Raw genomic sequence first — 16,042 nt, 5'->3', positions numbered from 1 at the left:
ATACAAATAAATCTTCTCTTTCAACTTCACTATTTATTAAATCAACCCATGCTCTTGGTATACTATTCTTTATCTTGTCATACATATTATTCACTGTTCCCCTTCCCACCTCTTCATCCCATTCATTGATTATGTCAAAAATAGCTTCCCCAGGTAAAAACCCTGGAATTACCTCATATGTATAATCTTTTATTTGCCGTAGACCTGCACTCATAAATACTTTATTATACAAAACTTTTTCTTTGTTCTTGATTTTCTCATTCAGAAATATAGGTTGATTCATAATCAGGTCAATATGTCCACATTCATAATATACATTAGGCAACAACTCTGCCCATGCATTTAGCACCTCTTTATAAAAATCTGGTACCTTTTCAAACATTGCCCTTTTAAGCCCCATCAATAAACCATTATCCTCACAACCACCACTCTCCTCTAAGTAGACTCTAAAGAAGTGTTTCCAGCCATAATCTTCACTGTCATACAAATATTTCTTTACTGTTTTTATCCTAATAGCTTTTCTTTTGACACCTAAATCTACAAGTTTTAAACCTCCATCCACATAGTCAGCAATCAATGTTTTCTGAGATATTCTCACTCCTTTACCATCCCAAATAAAATTTGACACCACATTATTCAATTCATTTAGGACCCACTCCGGCATGTCCAGGACTCCCAAAACATACACAAATTTGGATAATACCAAAGCATTTGCAACAATTACTTTCCCTTGTAACTTTAGTTTTCTATTTTTCCAGAAATTCAACGTTAGCTTGACTTTATTAAGGATCCCAGTCCAAGTTATATCTTTTGCCTCTTTCTCCTTTACACCAATGTTTACTCCCAGCACTTTAATAAAATCCTTTGCGCTCTTGAATGGAATCTCACACCCGTTTACATTGATATCCCCAACAAACATTATTTCAGTCTTCTCTATATTAACTTTAGCACCCGATGCCTTGCCATATATATCTATGATCCCCATAATGCTTCCAATACTTTCTATATCCTTCACAGTACAAGTAGTGTCATCAGCGTACTGATGTACAACACTGACACCACCACCTGGGATTCCAACACCCCTTACTTCTTTATTACTATTTATCAATGTAGCTAACGGTTCTGTAGAAACACTGTACAGCAGAGCTGACAAAGGACAGCCCTGCCTTACTGACCTCTCCACAGGGAAAGTATCTGTTAACACTCCGTTACATTTAACACAACTTTTAGCCCCACTATACAACAGGTTGATCCAAGATACAAACTTTGGCCCAAACCCAAACCTCTCCAAAGTCTGTAATAAAAAGCTGTGCTCCACTCTATCGAAAGCTTTGTTAAAGTCCAAACTTAAAACTATACCACCTTCATTTTTCATTTGATTAACAACATCCCTAATTGTACAAATTACATCTGCAATATCTCTTCCAGGTATGCCGTAGGCTTGTGTTGATTCAATAATACTCCCAATCACCTTTTTCATCCTATTCGCTAACACTTTAGTCAGTATCTTATAATCCGAATTTAGAAGGCTAATAGGCCTATAATTTTCTAACTTTAATCTACTGCCCCTATTTTTGAATAAGATCGTTAACATTCCAGTTGACATAGACTCAGGGATTTCCTTATTCTCTTCCATATAATGAAACACCCTCACTAAAATGGGTGCCAAAATATCTACAAAGACTTTATAGAACTCATTTGTTAAACCATCCAAACCCGGACTTTTATTACCTTGCGTGCTAACAATTGCTTCCTTGATTTCCATAATCGAAATCTCTTCATCACACATCATTCTATCTGCCTGCGATACTTTGGCACTAATTGTATCCAACACTTTTACAACACACACTTTATCTACATCATTCTTTTTGTAAAGATTTCTGTAAAAGGTTTCAACTGTCTCTAAGATCCCAACAAAATCGTTTACCTTTACACCTCTTTCATCTTCCAACTCTACAATGTAACTCTTAGTTTGTTTTCTTTTTTCCAGACCCAAAAAAAAGGATGTACATTTCTCTCCCTCCAAAGCGTACTGTGCCCTGCTCCTAACAATAGCACCCAAACATTTATTTTTTTCATAACGACCCAGCTCTGCATGGATTTTCAAATAATTCACAACATCATAGTCTGGATCCGTATCAGCCTTTTCAAGTTCATGCAACATCCTATTCCTAAGCATTATTTCTTTCTGCTTATCTAAACGGTTATGATTTTTTGCGTACCTAATACTCCTATTTTTTACTTTTACTTTCACTTCCTCCCACCATAAACACACATTCTCTTTTAACAGTACATTAGACATTTCATCATTAATACATTCAACAATTTCATTTCTATATCCTTCCTCCTTTAACAGACTGGCATTTAAACACCAGACACCTCCCCCTCTCCTCTCCACACCAAAACCCATTTGAAATGACATTACTGCATGATCACTATATGCTGTAAAGGTATATGACACCTTCTTAACATTCTGCACCAATTCTTGTTTTGCTAGACATAAATCAATTCTGCTTTGTTTTAATTCCTTTAGAACCACCTGCCTTCTAGAGAATACTCTTCTGTTTGGATTTTCAGCCCTCCATATATCTACTAGATTCTCCTCATTCATAAGTTTCCATAATGCATTTCTAGAAGAGTCATATCTGAATTTAGCACAACTAGAGGCATCCATTCTACTACACCTCACATTAAAATCTCCTATCAGTATACAGTTTTCTGAGCACAGTGTTTTTAATTTGTGAAACATTTCTCTCCTTTCAGATTCAATGTTTGAAGCATAAACATTAATTAAACGAAAAACTACATTTTGAACTTCAAATTCAATTACAATAAGTCTGCCATCATTGTCAGCATATATTTCTTTTACATTTTGCACCACATCATTTTTTATCAAAATAGCCACACCACATGTTTTATCCCCTCCATGACTACAAAAAATTAAATCTGACCATTTACTCTTAATCTCCTGCATTTTGGAGTCTGTCCAATTGGTCTCTTGAAAACACAACATGTCTGCCTTAACAGACACTAATACCTGCTCAAATTTGCTCATGTTTCTCAAACTGTTACCATTTAGGGATGCGACTGTAATCATTATGAATGTGTGCAGAAGTATAATCAGAGCCAAACAAGTCCTTAAAAATCCTACTTTTTCTTTTTTCCAAAACCCATCATCTCCCTGGTTTTCGACAATGACCTCTTATTTTTTACAAACAACTGAAGATCCTCACTATCTATTTCATCATCCGTCTCTTTATTTGGATTTTTGGGGGGATCGGCGGGGAAGCCTTTTGAAAAGTGCGCTTTAACAGTGCCCGTGACTTCAGTGGACCCAGCCCACTCTTTGGTGTAATTTTTACACAGGCTTAAAGCTGGCTCAGGCACCTGAGAAGCACCTTGCACCATCTCTACCTGTGTATGTCTTTCACCCATCATGTGCTGCTGTTCCACCTTGTCAGCAGCAGAGACTAAAACGGCGTCTCGTGCTTTGCCAGGAGACATTACAGGCTCTTCAAGCTTATCTGCCACTGTCTCTGGAGTCACACTCTCCATGTCACTCTCATCCTCCCTCTCCATAGGCACACTCCCCTCTTCCTCAGACGTGAGGTCCATTGTTTGCAAAAGTAAGTGATTTTCTCCCTTATTACAGCTACATCTAACTTTAGGTCTGTCACACATTTTGCACACATTTCCTATGTTCCGACATTCTCTGGCATAATGCCCTTGTTCACTACATTTGTGGCATGTGAATTCCGGACATTCCTTAAGTATGTGCCCCGGCTGAATACATAATCTACATACCTTCACTTGATTGTCGTGGATTACACGAAAATATTCAAATCCCTCGACAGTGTTAAATTTTGTAGAATATGGCAAGGATTGCACATTGTCTGTAAACTTTACCTTGCAAAATCTTGTCCCATCTACAATGTCCGTTCCTGGCCACATCCTCCTCTTGATTGGCGTGGTCGCCTTCACCTTCCAGCCTTTTAGTTTCTCTTCTATCTCCTCATCCGTAATGTATGCGGGCAAGTTCAAAAAGGACACCACCAGCTCATCGTTCCCTAGTTCTTTAGCCATGATTTGACAGTTCTTTATCTTTAGCCCGTCTATTAGTCTTTCTTTTCCATTTACATGAGACATTGTTACTTCATACTTATTCCCGTCTTTCATTCGACATCCCAGTATTGTTCCGCAAACTTCCTTTATTCCTCTCAGCAATTCCATCGTTGTTATTTTCCCTTCTCCACTTATTTCCACGTTCACCGTCAGTTCCTTCTCATATGTTCTTTTTTTCAGTTCTTCGTTTAACATTCTGATTTCACTGTTGTCCTTTCTCGTCGTCGTTTGTATTCTTGATGTCGAAGCCATGTTGTCCGTCCGGTTATTTTAAGCAATATCCCCCAAACAGCTCACGCTGATGGGGGACAATAGCAAAAACGTTTCACAGAAACTTCACTACAGTCACTCACAAACTTTCAAACTTATAAGTCAACTAGACCTCCAAAAAAAAACGATATTCTCTCTCAAGCACTCAGACACCTGCTTCTCTTCCACTTCCTGAAACTCCAAAAAGGGGCGTGTGAAGCGAACGTGATAACCACTAGACCACAGAAACTACTGCTTGATTTTCCTGCAAGAAGTAAACCGAATTTTACAGATATTCAGGGCACGTATTCGAATTTCCAAAATAAAGAATTCATGAAATTTTCTGTTACCACTACGGTAAATCAGAACATGTCAATGAGCGTTGTTTCCGAACCAGGGATCTTTCGCGTCTGAAGCAAACGTGATAACCACTACACTACAGAAACTGCTGCTACATTTCGCAGCGAGGAGTAAACCGAATTTTACAGATATTCATGGCACGTGTTCAAATTTCCAAAATTAGGCATTTATGAAAATAACTATTCTCTGTTAATAGTAGAGTACCTACTGCACGTGTCAAAGAGCACTGTTTCCGCCCGGTTTCGAACCGAGGACCTTTCGCGTGTAAAGCGAACGCGATAGCCACTACACTACAGAAACTGCTGCTTGATTTTCCTGCAAGGAGTAAACCGAATTTTAAAAATATTCATGGCACGTATTCGAATTTCCAAAATACAGAATTCATGAAAATAACAATTATTTGTTGAAAGTACAGTACCTACTGCACTTGTCAAAGAGCACTGTTTCCGCCCGGTTTCGAACCGAGGACCTTTCGCGTGTAAAGCGAACGCGATAACAACTACACTACAGAAACTGCTGCTTGATTTTCCTGCAAGAAGTAAACCGAATTTTACAGATATTCATGGCACGTGTTCAAATTTCCAAAAGTAGGCATTTATGAAAATAACTATTCTCTGTTAATAGTACAGTACCTACTGCACGTGTCAAAGAGCACTGTTTCCTCCCAGTTTCAAACTGAGGACCTTTCACGTGTAAAGCTAACGTGATAACCACTACACTACAGAAACTGCTGCTTGATTTTTCTGCAAGGAGTAAACCGAATTTTAAAAATATTCATGGCACGTATTCGAATTTCCAAAATAAAGAATTCATGAAATTTTCTGTTACCACTACGGTAAATCAGAATGTGTCAATGAGCGTTGTTTCCGCCCGGTTTCGAACCAGGGACCTTTCGCGTGTGAAGCAAACGTGATAACCACTACACTACAGAAACTGCTGCTACATTTAGCTGCGAGGAATAAACCGAATTTTACAGATATTCATGGCACGTATTCGAATTTCCAAAAAACAGAATTCAATAAAATAACAATTCTTTGTTGAAAGTACAGTACCTACTGCACGTGTCAAAGAGCTCTGTTTCCGCCCGGTTTCGAACCGAGGACCTTTCGCGTGTTAAGCGAACGTGATAACCACTACACTACAGAAACTTCTGCAACAATTATCTGCAAGGAGTAAACCGAATTTTACAGATATTCATGGCACGCGTTCAAATTTCCAAAATTAGGCATTTATGAAAATAACTATTCTCTGTTAATAGTACAGTACCTACTGCACGTGTCAAAGAGCACTGTTTCCGCCCGGTTTCGAACCGAGGACCTTTCGCGTGTAAAGCGAACGCGATAGCCACTACACTACAGAAACTGCTGCTTGATTTTTCTGCAAGGAGTAAACCGAATTTTAAAAATATTCATGGCACGTATTCGAATTTCCAAAATACAGAATTCATGAAAATAACAATTCTTTGTTGAAAGTACAGTACCTACTGCACGTGTCAAAGAGCTCTGTTTCCGCCCGGTTTCGAACCGAGGACCTTTCGCGTGTTAAGCAAACGTGATAACCGCTACACTACAGAAACTGCTTCAACAATTATCTGCAAGGAGTAAACCGAATTTTACAGATATTCATGGCACGTGTTCAAATTTCCAAAATTAGGCATTTATGAAAATAACTATTCTCTGTTAATAGTACAGTACCTACTGCACGTGTCAAAGAGCACTGTTTCCTCCCGGTTTCAAACTGAGGACCTTTCACGTGTAAAGCGAACGTGATAACCACTACACTACAGAAACTGCTGCTACATTTCGCTGCAAGGAGTAAACCGAATTTTACAGATATTCATGGCACGTGTTGAAATTTCCAAATTTAGGCATTTATGAAAATAACTATTCTCTGTTAATAGTACTGTACCTACTGCAGGTGTCAAAGAGCACTGTTTCCGCCCGGTTTCGAACTGAGGACCTTTCGCGTGTAAAGCGAACGTGATAACCACTACACTACAGAAACTGCTGCTTGATTTTCCTGCAAGGAGTAAACCGAATTTTACAGATATTCAGGGCACGTATTCGAATTTCCAAAATAAAGAATTCATGAAATTTTCTGTTACCACTACGGTAAATCAGAATGTGTCAATGAGTGTTGTTTCCGCCCGGTTTCGAACCAGGGACCTTTCGCGTGTGAAGCAAACGTGATAACCACTACACTACAGAAACTGCTGCTACATTTAGCTGCGAGGAGTAAACCGAATTTTACAGATATTCATGGCACGTATTCGAATTTCCAAAATACAGAATTCATGAAAATAACAATTCTTTGTTGAAAGTACAGTACCTACTGCACGTGTCAAAGAGCTCTGTTTCCGCCCGGTTTCGAACCGAGGACCTTTCGCGTGTTAAGCGAACGTGATAACCACTACACTACAGAAACTTCTGCAACAATTATCTGCAAGGAGTAAACCGAATTTTACAGATATTCATGGCACGCGTTCAAATTTCCAAAATTAGGCATTTATGAAAATAACTATTCTCTGTTAATAGTACAGTACCTACTGCACGTGTCAAAGAGCACTGTTTCCTCCCAGTTTCAAACTGAGGACCTTTCACGTGTAAAGAGAACGTGATAACCACTACACTACAGAAACTGCTGCTTGATTTTTCTGCAAGGAGTAAACCGAATTTTAAAAATATTCATGGCACGTATTCGAATTTCCAAAATAAAGAATTCATGAAATTTTCTGTTACCACTATGGTACTTCAGAATGTGTCAATGAGCGTTGTTTCCGCCCGGTTTCGAACCAGGGACCTTTCGCGTGTGAAGCAAACGTGATAACCACTAGACCACAGAAACTACTGCTACAATTAGCTGCGAGGAGTAAATCGAATTTTACAGATATTCATGGCACGTATTCGAATTTCCAAAATACAGAATTCATGAAAATAACAATTCTTTGTTGAAAGTACAGTACCTACTGCACGTGTCAAAGAGCTCTGTTTCCGCCCGGTTTCAAACCGAGGACCTTTCGCGTGTTAAGCAAACGTGATAACCGCTACACTACAGAAACTGCTTCAACAATTATCTGCAAGGAGTAAACCGAATTTTACAGATATTCATGGCACGTGTTCAAATTTCCAAAATTAGGCATTTATGAAAATAACTATTCTCTGTTAATAGTACAGTACCTACTGCACATGTCAAAGAGCACTGTTTCCTCCCGGTTTCAAACTGAGGACCTTTCACGTGTAAAGCGAACGTGATAACCACTACACTACAGACACTGCTGCTACATTCAGCTGCAAGGAGTAAACCGAATTTTACAGATATTCATGGCACGTGTTGAAATTTCCAAATTTAGGCATTTATGAAAATAACTATTCTCTTTTAAAAGTTCTGTACCTACTGCAGGTGTCAAAGAGCACTGTTTCCGCCCGGTTTCGAACCGAGGACCTTTCGCGTGTAAAGCGAACGTGATAACCACTACACTACAGAAACTTCTGCTTGATTTTCCTGCAAGAAGTAAACCGAATTTTACAGATATTCAGGGCACGTATTCGAATTTCCAAAATAAAGAATTCATGAAATTTTCTGTTACCACTACGGTAAATCACAATGTGTCAATGAGTGTTGTTTCCGCCCGGTTTCGAACCAGGGACCTTTCGCGTGTGAAGCAAACGTGATAACCACTACACTACAGAAACTGCTGCTACATTTAGCTGCGAGGAGTAAACCGAATTTTACAGATATTCATGGCACGTATTCGAATTTCCAAAATACAGAATTCATGAAAATAACAATTCTTTGTTGAAAGTACAGTACCTACTGCACGTGTCAAAGAGCTCTGTTTCCGCCCGGTTTCGAACCGAGGACCTTTCGCGTGTTAAGCGAACGTGATAACCACTACACTACAGAAACTTCTGCTTGATTTTCCTGCAAGAAGTAAACCGAATTTTACAGATATTCAGGGCACGTATTCGAATTTCCAAAAGTAGGCATTTATGAAAATAACTATTCTCTGTTAATAGTACAGTACCTACTGCACATGTCAAAGAGCAGTGTTTCCTCCTGGTTTCAAACTGAGGACCTTTCACGTGTAAAGCTAACGTGATAACCACTACACTACAGAAACTGCTGCTACATTTAGCTGCAAGGAGTAAACCGAATTTTACAGATATTCATGGCACGTGTTGAAATTTCCAAATTTAGGCATTTATGAAAATAACTATTCTCTTTTAAAAGTACTGTACCTACTGCAGGTGTCAAAGAGCACTGTTTCCGCCCGAGGACCTTTCGCGTGTAAAGCGAACGTGATAACCACTACACTACAGAAACTTCTGCTTGATTTTCCTGCAAGAAGTACACCGAATTTTAAAAATATTCATGGCACGTATTCGAATTTCCAAAATAAAGAATTCATGAAATTTTCTGTTACCACTATGGTACTTCAGAATGTGTCAATGAGTTTTGTTTCCGCCCGGTTTCGAACCAGGGACCTTTCGCGTGTGAAGCAAACGTGATAACCACTAGACCACAGAAACTACTGCTTGATTTTCCTGCAAGAAGTAAACCGAATTTTACAGATATTCAGGGCACGTATTCGAATTTCCAAAATAAAGAATTCATGAAATTTTCTGTTACCACTACGGTAAATCAGAACGTGTCAATGAGCGTTGTTTCCGCCCGGTTTCGAACCAGGGACCTTTCGCGTGTGAAGCAAACGTGATAACCACTACACTACAGAAACTGCTGCTACATTTAGCTGCGAGGAGTAAACCGAATTTTACAGATATTCATGGCACGTATTCGAATTTCCAAAATACAGAATTCATGAAAATAACAATTCTTTGTTGAAAGTACAGTACCTACTGCACGTGTCAAAGAGCTCTGTTTCCGCCCGGTTTCGAACCGAGGACCTTTCGCGTGTTAAGCGAACGTGATAACCACTACACTACAGAAACTTCTGCAACAATTATCTGCAAGGAGTAAACCGAATTTTACAGATATTCATGGCACGTGTTCAAATTTCCAAAATTAGGCATTTATGAAAATAACTATTCTCTGTTAATAGTACAGTACCTACTGCACGTGTCAAAGAGCACTGTTTCCTCCAGGTTTCAAACTGAGGACCTTTCACGTGTAAAGCGAACGTGATAACCACTACACTACAGAAACTGCTGCTTGATTTTTCTGCAAGGAGTAAACCGAATTTTAAAAATATTCATGGCACGTATTCGAATTTCCAAAATAAAGAATTCATGAAATTTTCTGTTACCACTATGGTACTTCAGAATGTGTCAATGAGCGTTGTTTCCGCCCGGTTTCGAACCAGGGACCTTTCGCGTGTGAAGCAAACGTGATAACCACTACACCACAGAAACTACTGCTACAATTAGCTGCAAGGAGTAAACCGAATTTTAAAGATATTCATGGCACGTATTCGAATTTCCAAAATACAGAATTCATGAAAATAACAATTCTTTGTTGAAAGTACAGTACCTACTGCACGTGTCAAAGAGCTCTGTTTCCGCCCGGTTTCAAACCGAGGACCTTTCGCGTGTTAAGCAAACGTGATAACCGCTACACTACAGAAACTGCTTCAACAATTATCTGCAAGGAGTAAACCGAATTTTACAGATATTCATGGCACGTGTTCAAATTTCCAAAATTAGGCATTTATGAAAATAACTATTCTCTGTTAATAGTACAGTACCTACTGCACATGTCAAAGAGCACTGTTTCCTCCCGGTTTCAAACTGAGGACCTTTCACGTGTAAAGCGAACGTGATAACCACTACACTACAGACACTGCTGCTACATTCAGCTGCAAGGAGTAAACCGAATTTTACAGATATTCATGGCACGTGTTGAAATTTCCAAATTTAGGCATTTATGAAAATAACTATTCTCTTTTAAAAGTACTGTACCTACTGCAGGTGTCAAAGAGCACTGTTTCCGCCCGGTTTCGAACCGAGGACCTTTCGCGTGTAAAGCGAACGTGATAACCACTACACTACAGAAACTTCTGCTTGATTTTCCTGCAAGAAGTAAACCGAATTTTACAGATATTCAGGGCACGTATTCGAATTTCCAAAATAAAGAATTCATGAAATTTTCTGTTACCACTACGGTAAATCACAATGTGTCAATGAGTGTTGTTTCCGCCCGGTTTCGAACCAGGGACCTTTCGCGTGTGAAGCAAACGTGATAACCACTACACTACAGAAACTGCTGCTACATTTAGCTGCGAGGAGTAAACCGAATTTTACAGATATTCATGGCACGTATTCGAATTTCCAAAATACAGAATTCATGAAAATAACAATTCTTTGTTGAAAGTACAGTACCTACTGCACGTGTCAAAGAGCTCTGTTTCCGCCCGGTTTCGAACCGAGGACCTTTCGCGTGTTAAGCGAACGTGATAACCACTACACTACAGAAACTTCTGCAACAATTATCTGCAAGGAGTAAACCGAATTTTACAGATATTCATGGCACGTGTTCAAATTTCCAAAATTAGGCATTTATGAAAATAACTATTCTCTGTTAATAGTAGAGTACCTACTGCACGTGTCAAAGAGCACTGTTTCCGCCCGGTTTCGAACCGAGGACCTTTTGCGTGTAAAGCGAACGCGATAGCCACTACACTACAGAAACTGCTGCTTGATTTTCCTGCAAGGAGTAAACCGAATTTTAAAAATATTCATGGCACGTATTCGAATTTCCAAAATAAAGGATTCATGAAATTTTCTGTTACCACTATGGTACTTCAGAATGTGTCAATGAGTGTTGTTTCCGCCCGGTTTCGAACCAGGGACCTTTCGCGTGTGAAGCAAACGTGATAACCACTACACCACAGAAACTACTGCTACAATTAGCTGCAAGGAGTAAACCGAATTTTAAAAATATTCATGGCACGTATTCGAATTTCCAAAATACAGAATTCATGAAAATAACAATTCTTTGTTGAAAGTACAGTACCTACTGCACTTGTCAAAGAGCACTGTTTCCGCCCGGTTTCGAACCGAGGACCTTTCGCGTGTAAAGCGAACGCGATAACCACTACACTACAGAAACTGCTGCTTGATTTTCCTGCAAGAAGTAAACCGAATTTTACAGATATTCATGGCACGTGTTCAAATTTCCAAAAGTAGGCATTTATGAAAATAACTATTCTCTGTTAATAGTACAGTACCTACTGCACGTGTCAAAGAGCACTGTTTCCTCCCAGTTTCAAACTGAGGACCTTTCACGTGTAAAGCTAACGTGATAACGACTACACTACAGAAACTGCTGCTTGATTTTTCTGCAAGGAGTAAACCGAATTTTAAAAATATTCATGGCACGTATTCGAATTTCCAAAATAAAGAATTCATGAAATTTTCTGTTACCACTATGGTACTTCAGAATGTGTCAATGAGCGTTGTTTCCGCCCGGTTTCGAACCAGGGACCTTTCGCGTGTGAAGCAAACGTGATAACCACTAGACCACAGAAACTACTGCTACAATTAGCTGCGAGGAGTAAATCGAATTTTACAGATATTCATGGCACGTATTCGAATTTCCAAAATACAGAATTCATGAAAATAACAATTCTTTGTTGAAAGTACAGTACCTACTGCACGTGTCAAAGAGCTCTGTTTCCGCCCGGTTTCAACCGAGGACCTTTCGCGTGTTAAGCAAACGTGATAACCGCTACACTACAGAAACTGCTTCAACAATTATCTGCAAGGAGTAAACCGAATTTTACAGATATTCATGGCACGTGTTCAAATTTCCAAAATTAGGCATTTATGAAAATAACTATTCTCTGTTAATAGTACAGTACCTACTGCACATGTCAAAGAGCACTGTTTCCTCCCGGTTTCAAACTGAGGACCTTTCACGTGTAAAGCGAACGTGATAACCACTACACTACAGACACTGCTGCTACATTCAGCTGCAAGGAGTAAACCGAATTTTACAGATATTCATGGCACGTGTTGAAATTTCCAAATTTAGGCATTTATGAAAATAACTATTCTCTTTTAAAAGTACTGTACCTACTGCAGGTGTCAAAGAGCACTGTTTCCGCCCGGTTTCGAACCGAGGACCTTTCGCGTGTAAAGCGAACGTGATAACCACTACACTACAGAAACTTCTGCTTGATTTTCCTGCAAGAAGTAAACCGAATTTTAAAAATATTCATGGCACGTATTCGAATTTCCAAAATAAAGAATTCATGAAATTTTCTGTTAACATACGACTATGGTACGTTCAGAACTGTTCCCCGTTCAACTGAGGACCTTTCCGTGTAAAAACGTGATAACCACGACACTACAGAACTGCTGCTTCGATTTACTGCAGGAGTAAACCGAATTTTACAGATATTCGTGTGCACGAGTCAAACGTGCAAATGTAGGCATTTATGAAAATAACTATTCTCTGTTAATAGTACAGTACCTACTGCACGTGTCAAAGAGCACTGTTTCCTCCCAGTTTCAAACTGAGGACCTTTCACGTGTAAAGCTAACGTGATAACGACTACACTACAGAAACTGCTGCTTGATTTTTCTGCAAGGAGTAAACCGAATTTTAAAAATATTCATGGCACGTATTCGAATTTCCAAAATAAAGAATTCATGAAATTTTCTGTTACCACTATGGTACTTCAGAATGTGTCAATGAGCGTTGTTTCCGCCCGGTTTCGAACCAGGGACCTTTCGCGTGTGAAGCAAACGTGATAACCACTAGACCACAGAAACTACTGCTACAATTAGCTGCGAGGAGTAAATCGAATTTTACAGATATTCATGGCACGTATTCGAATTTCCAAAATACAGAATTCATGAAAATAACAATTCTTTGTTGAAAGTACAGTACCTACTGCACGTGTCAAAGAGCTCTGTTTCCGCCCGGTTTCAAACCGAGGACCTTTCGCGTGTTAAGCAAACGTGATAACCGCTACACTACAGAAACTGCTTCAACAATTATCTGCAAGGAGTAAACCGAATTTTACAGATATTCATGGCACGTGTTCAAATTTCCAAAATTAGGCATTTATGAAAATAACTATTCTCTGTTAATAGTACAGTACCTACTGCACATGTCAAAGAGCACTGTTTCCTCCCGGTTTCAAACTGAGGACCTTTCACGTGTAAAGCGAACGTGATAACCACTACACTACAGACACTGCTGCTACATTCAGCTGCAAGGAGTAAACCGAATTTTACAGATATTCATGGCACGTGTTGAAATTTCCAAATTTAGGCATTTATGAAAATAACTATTCTCTTTTAAAAGTACTGTACCTACTGCAGGTGTCAAAGAGCACTGTTTCCGCCCGGTTTCGAACCGAGGACCTTTCGCGTGTAAAGCGAACGTGATAACCACTACACTACAGAAACTTCTGCTTGATTTTCCTGCAAGAAGTAAACCGAATTTTACAGATATTCAGGGCACGTATTCGAATTTCCAAATAAAGAATTCATGAAATTTTCTGTTACCACTACGGTAAATCACAATGTGTCAATGAGTGTTGTTTCCGCCCGGTTTCGAACCAGGGACCTTTCGCGTGTGAAGCAAACGTGATTTTTTTTTTGTTTTTTTTTTTTGTTTTTTTTTATTATCAAAAATGTTTGTTTACAATATTTACAGTACAATCTACTGTTTACAGTACAATCCACAGAGAACAATACAGAAGACACTAGACTAACAGAGGCAGGTGAACAATTCACCCCCTATCAAATTATCAACAAAGAAAATATCAAAACAGTGCTTTCAAAAATTATAAGTGATACCTCCACTCTCCTCTCGTGAAATTAACCCACTCCCTTCAACAAAAGACTCATCAAAATGTTCCATCCCATAATTAAACAACATATCTATGTGTTTACTGAACAGTGCTATAAAGATACTCCACACCTGAACCCTCTTTCTGTCAAAAGAAACATAATTCCTCCTACAAAAAATAGCATACCTCACAAAACTCAAAACCATATTCAACAAACACACATTAGCACCCTCACATTTACCAGACACTCCAAATAACAAAAGTTCCTCCCACGCATACTTTTTCACGAAATCTCCCCCCCAGTTTCTACATAACATTTCCTTAACTTTACAAAAAAAATATTTTAAATCCTCACATTCTATAAACAAATGCATAAGAGTTTCCGGGAAACGTCCACATACGTCGCATTCCCTTTCTATCTCACAATTAATTTTCTTTAGCACCACCTTTGTAAATATTCTATTATGTCTTAGTTTGAAATCATTATTTTCACACTCCTTACTATTATATTTTACATTTAAATTTCCCCATATCTTTTTTTCATCCAATTCCGGAAAAACTACTTTCCAAAATTTCTCAGCAGCCGGCCTTCTACACACTTTTCCTACCATTATTCTATACAATCTTTTCACTGGTATACTAGATAAATGTACTTTCTTCTTACTGCTACCAATGAACAAATTAGGAAATACAAATAAATCTTCTCTTTCAACTTCACTATTTATTAAATCAACCCATGCTCTTGGTATACTATTCTTTATCTTGTCATACATATTATTCACTGTTCCCCTTCCCACCTCTTCATCCCATTCATTGATTATGTCAAAAATAGCTTCCCCAGGTAAAAACCCTGGAATTACCTCATAAGTATAATCTTTTATTTGCCGTAGACCTGCACTCATAAATACTTTATTATACAAAACTTTTTCTTTGTTCTTGATTTTCTCATTCAGAAATATAGGTTGATTCATAATCAGGTCAATATGTCCACATTCATAATATACATTAGGCAACAACTCTGCCCATGCATTTAGCACCTCTTTATAAAAATCTGGTACCTTTTCAAACATTGCCCTTTTAAGCCCCATCAATAAACCATTATCCTCACAACCACCACTCTCCTCTAAGTAGACTCTAAAGAAGTGTTTCCAGCCATAATCTTCACTGTCATACAAATATTTCTTTACTGTTTTTATCCTAATAGCTTTTCTTTTGACATCTAAATCTACAAGTTTTAAACCTCCATCCACATAGTCAGCAATCAATGTTTTCTGAGATATTCTCACTCCTTTACCATCCCAAATAAAATTTGACACCACATTATTCAATTCATTTAGGACCCACTCCGGCATGTCCAGGACTCCCAAAACATACACAAATTTGGATAATACCAAAGCATTTGCAACAATTACTTTCCCTTGTAACTTTAGTTTTCTATTTTTCCAGAAATTCAACGTTAGCTTGACTTTATTAAGTATCCCAGTCCAAGTTATATCTTTTGCCTCTTTCTCCTTTACACCAATGTTTACTCCCAGCACTTTAATAAAATCC

The 16,042-nt window shown here is 38.5% G+C and overlaps 21 non-coding genes across 21 annotated transcripts; all 21 read right to left on the bottom strand.

Moving 5' to 3' along the window:
- Window positions 1–4,958: 4,958 nt before the first annotated feature.
- Window positions 4,959–5,031, bottom strand: trnav-uac (transfer RNA valine (anticodon UAC)). The gene has a single exon. It is a non-coding gene; the product is annotated as a tRNA-Val (tRNA).
- Window positions 5,032–5,172: 141 nt separating this feature from the next.
- On the bottom strand, window positions 5,173–5,245 carry trnav-uac (transfer RNA valine (anticodon UAC)). Its single transcript has one exon. It is a non-coding gene; the product is annotated as a tRNA-Val (tRNA).
- A 347-nt stretch (window positions 5,246–5,592) lies between these two features.
- trnav-cac (transfer RNA valine (anticodon CAC)) lies at window positions 5,593–5,665 on the bottom strand. Its single transcript has one exon. It is a non-coding gene; the product is annotated as a tRNA-Val (tRNA).
- A 141-nt stretch (window positions 5,666–5,806) lies between these two features.
- trnav-aac (transfer RNA valine (anticodon AAC)) lies at window positions 5,807–5,879 on the bottom strand. The gene has a single exon. It is a non-coding gene; the product is annotated as a tRNA-Val (tRNA).
- Window positions 5,880–6,020: 141 nt separating this feature from the next.
- Window positions 6,021–6,093, bottom strand: trnav-uac (transfer RNA valine (anticodon UAC)). Its single transcript has one exon. It is a non-coding gene; the product is annotated as a tRNA-Val (tRNA).
- Window positions 6,094–6,662: 569 nt separating this feature from the next.
- trnav-uac (transfer RNA valine (anticodon UAC)) lies at window positions 6,663–6,735 on the bottom strand. Its single transcript has one exon. It is a non-coding gene; the product is annotated as a tRNA-Val (tRNA).
- A 133-nt stretch (window positions 6,736–6,868) lies between these two features.
- On the bottom strand, window positions 6,869–6,941 carry trnav-cac (transfer RNA valine (anticodon CAC)). Its single transcript has one exon. It is a non-coding gene; the product is annotated as a tRNA-Val (tRNA).
- Window positions 6,942–7,082: 141 nt separating this feature from the next.
- Window positions 7,083–7,155, bottom strand: trnav-aac (transfer RNA valine (anticodon AAC)). The gene has a single exon. It is a non-coding gene; the product is annotated as a tRNA-Val (tRNA).
- A 989-nt stretch (window positions 7,156–8,144) lies between these two features.
- Window positions 8,145–8,217, bottom strand: trnav-uac (transfer RNA valine (anticodon UAC)). Its single transcript has one exon. It is a non-coding gene; the product is annotated as a tRNA-Val (tRNA).
- Window positions 8,218–8,350: 133 nt separating this feature from the next.
- On the bottom strand, window positions 8,351–8,423 carry trnav-cac (transfer RNA valine (anticodon CAC)). The gene has a single exon. It is a non-coding gene; the product is annotated as a tRNA-Val (tRNA).
- A 141-nt stretch (window positions 8,424–8,564) lies between these two features.
- trnav-aac (transfer RNA valine (anticodon AAC)) lies at window positions 8,565–8,637 on the bottom strand. Its single transcript has one exon. It is a non-coding gene; the product is annotated as a tRNA-Val (tRNA).
- A 756-nt stretch (window positions 8,638–9,393) lies between these two features.
- On the bottom strand, window positions 9,394–9,466 carry trnav-cac (transfer RNA valine (anticodon CAC)). The gene has a single exon. It is a non-coding gene; the product is annotated as a tRNA-Val (tRNA).
- A 141-nt stretch (window positions 9,467–9,607) lies between these two features.
- On the bottom strand, window positions 9,608–9,680 carry trnav-aac (transfer RNA valine (anticodon AAC)). The gene has a single exon. It is a non-coding gene; the product is annotated as a tRNA-Val (tRNA).
- A 347-nt stretch (window positions 9,681–10,027) lies between these two features.
- On the bottom strand, window positions 10,028–10,100 carry trnav-cac (transfer RNA valine (anticodon CAC)). Its single transcript has one exon. It is a non-coding gene; the product is annotated as a tRNA-Val (tRNA).
- Window positions 10,101–10,669: 569 nt separating this feature from the next.
- Window positions 10,670–10,742, bottom strand: trnav-uac (transfer RNA valine (anticodon UAC)). The gene has a single exon. It is a non-coding gene; the product is annotated as a tRNA-Val (tRNA).
- A 133-nt stretch (window positions 10,743–10,875) lies between these two features.
- On the bottom strand, window positions 10,876–10,948 carry trnav-cac (transfer RNA valine (anticodon CAC)). Its single transcript has one exon. It is a non-coding gene; the product is annotated as a tRNA-Val (tRNA).
- A 141-nt stretch (window positions 10,949–11,089) lies between these two features.
- Window positions 11,090–11,162, bottom strand: trnav-aac (transfer RNA valine (anticodon AAC)). Its single transcript has one exon. It is a non-coding gene; the product is annotated as a tRNA-Val (tRNA).
- A 347-nt stretch (window positions 11,163–11,509) lies between these two features.
- Window positions 11,510–11,582, bottom strand: trnav-cac (transfer RNA valine (anticodon CAC)). The gene has a single exon. It is a non-coding gene; the product is annotated as a tRNA-Val (tRNA).
- Window positions 11,583–11,723: 141 nt separating this feature from the next.
- Window positions 11,724–11,796, bottom strand: trnav-uac (transfer RNA valine (anticodon UAC)). The gene has a single exon. It is a non-coding gene; the product is annotated as a tRNA-Val (tRNA).
- Window positions 11,797–12,784: 988 nt separating this feature from the next.
- trnav-uac (transfer RNA valine (anticodon UAC)) lies at window positions 12,785–12,857 on the bottom strand. The gene has a single exon. It is a non-coding gene; the product is annotated as a tRNA-Val (tRNA).
- A 1,175-nt stretch (window positions 12,858–14,032) lies between these two features.
- Window positions 14,033–14,105, bottom strand: trnav-uac (transfer RNA valine (anticodon UAC)). The gene has a single exon. It is a non-coding gene; the product is annotated as a tRNA-Val (tRNA).
- Window positions 14,106–16,042: the final 1,937 nt, after the last annotated feature.

The sequence above is a fragment of the Salmo salar genome, chromosome 07 (assembly GCF_965601325.2).
Source record: "Salmo salar chromosome 07, fSalSal1, whole genome shotgun sequence".
In the NCBI taxonomy this organism is placed as follows: domain Eukaryota; kingdom Metazoa; phylum Chordata; class Actinopteri; order Salmoniformes; family Salmonidae; genus Salmo; species Salmo salar.
The sequence above is the reverse complement of the archived record's forward strand: the minus strand, read 5'-3'. Positions and strand labels throughout refer to the sequence as shown.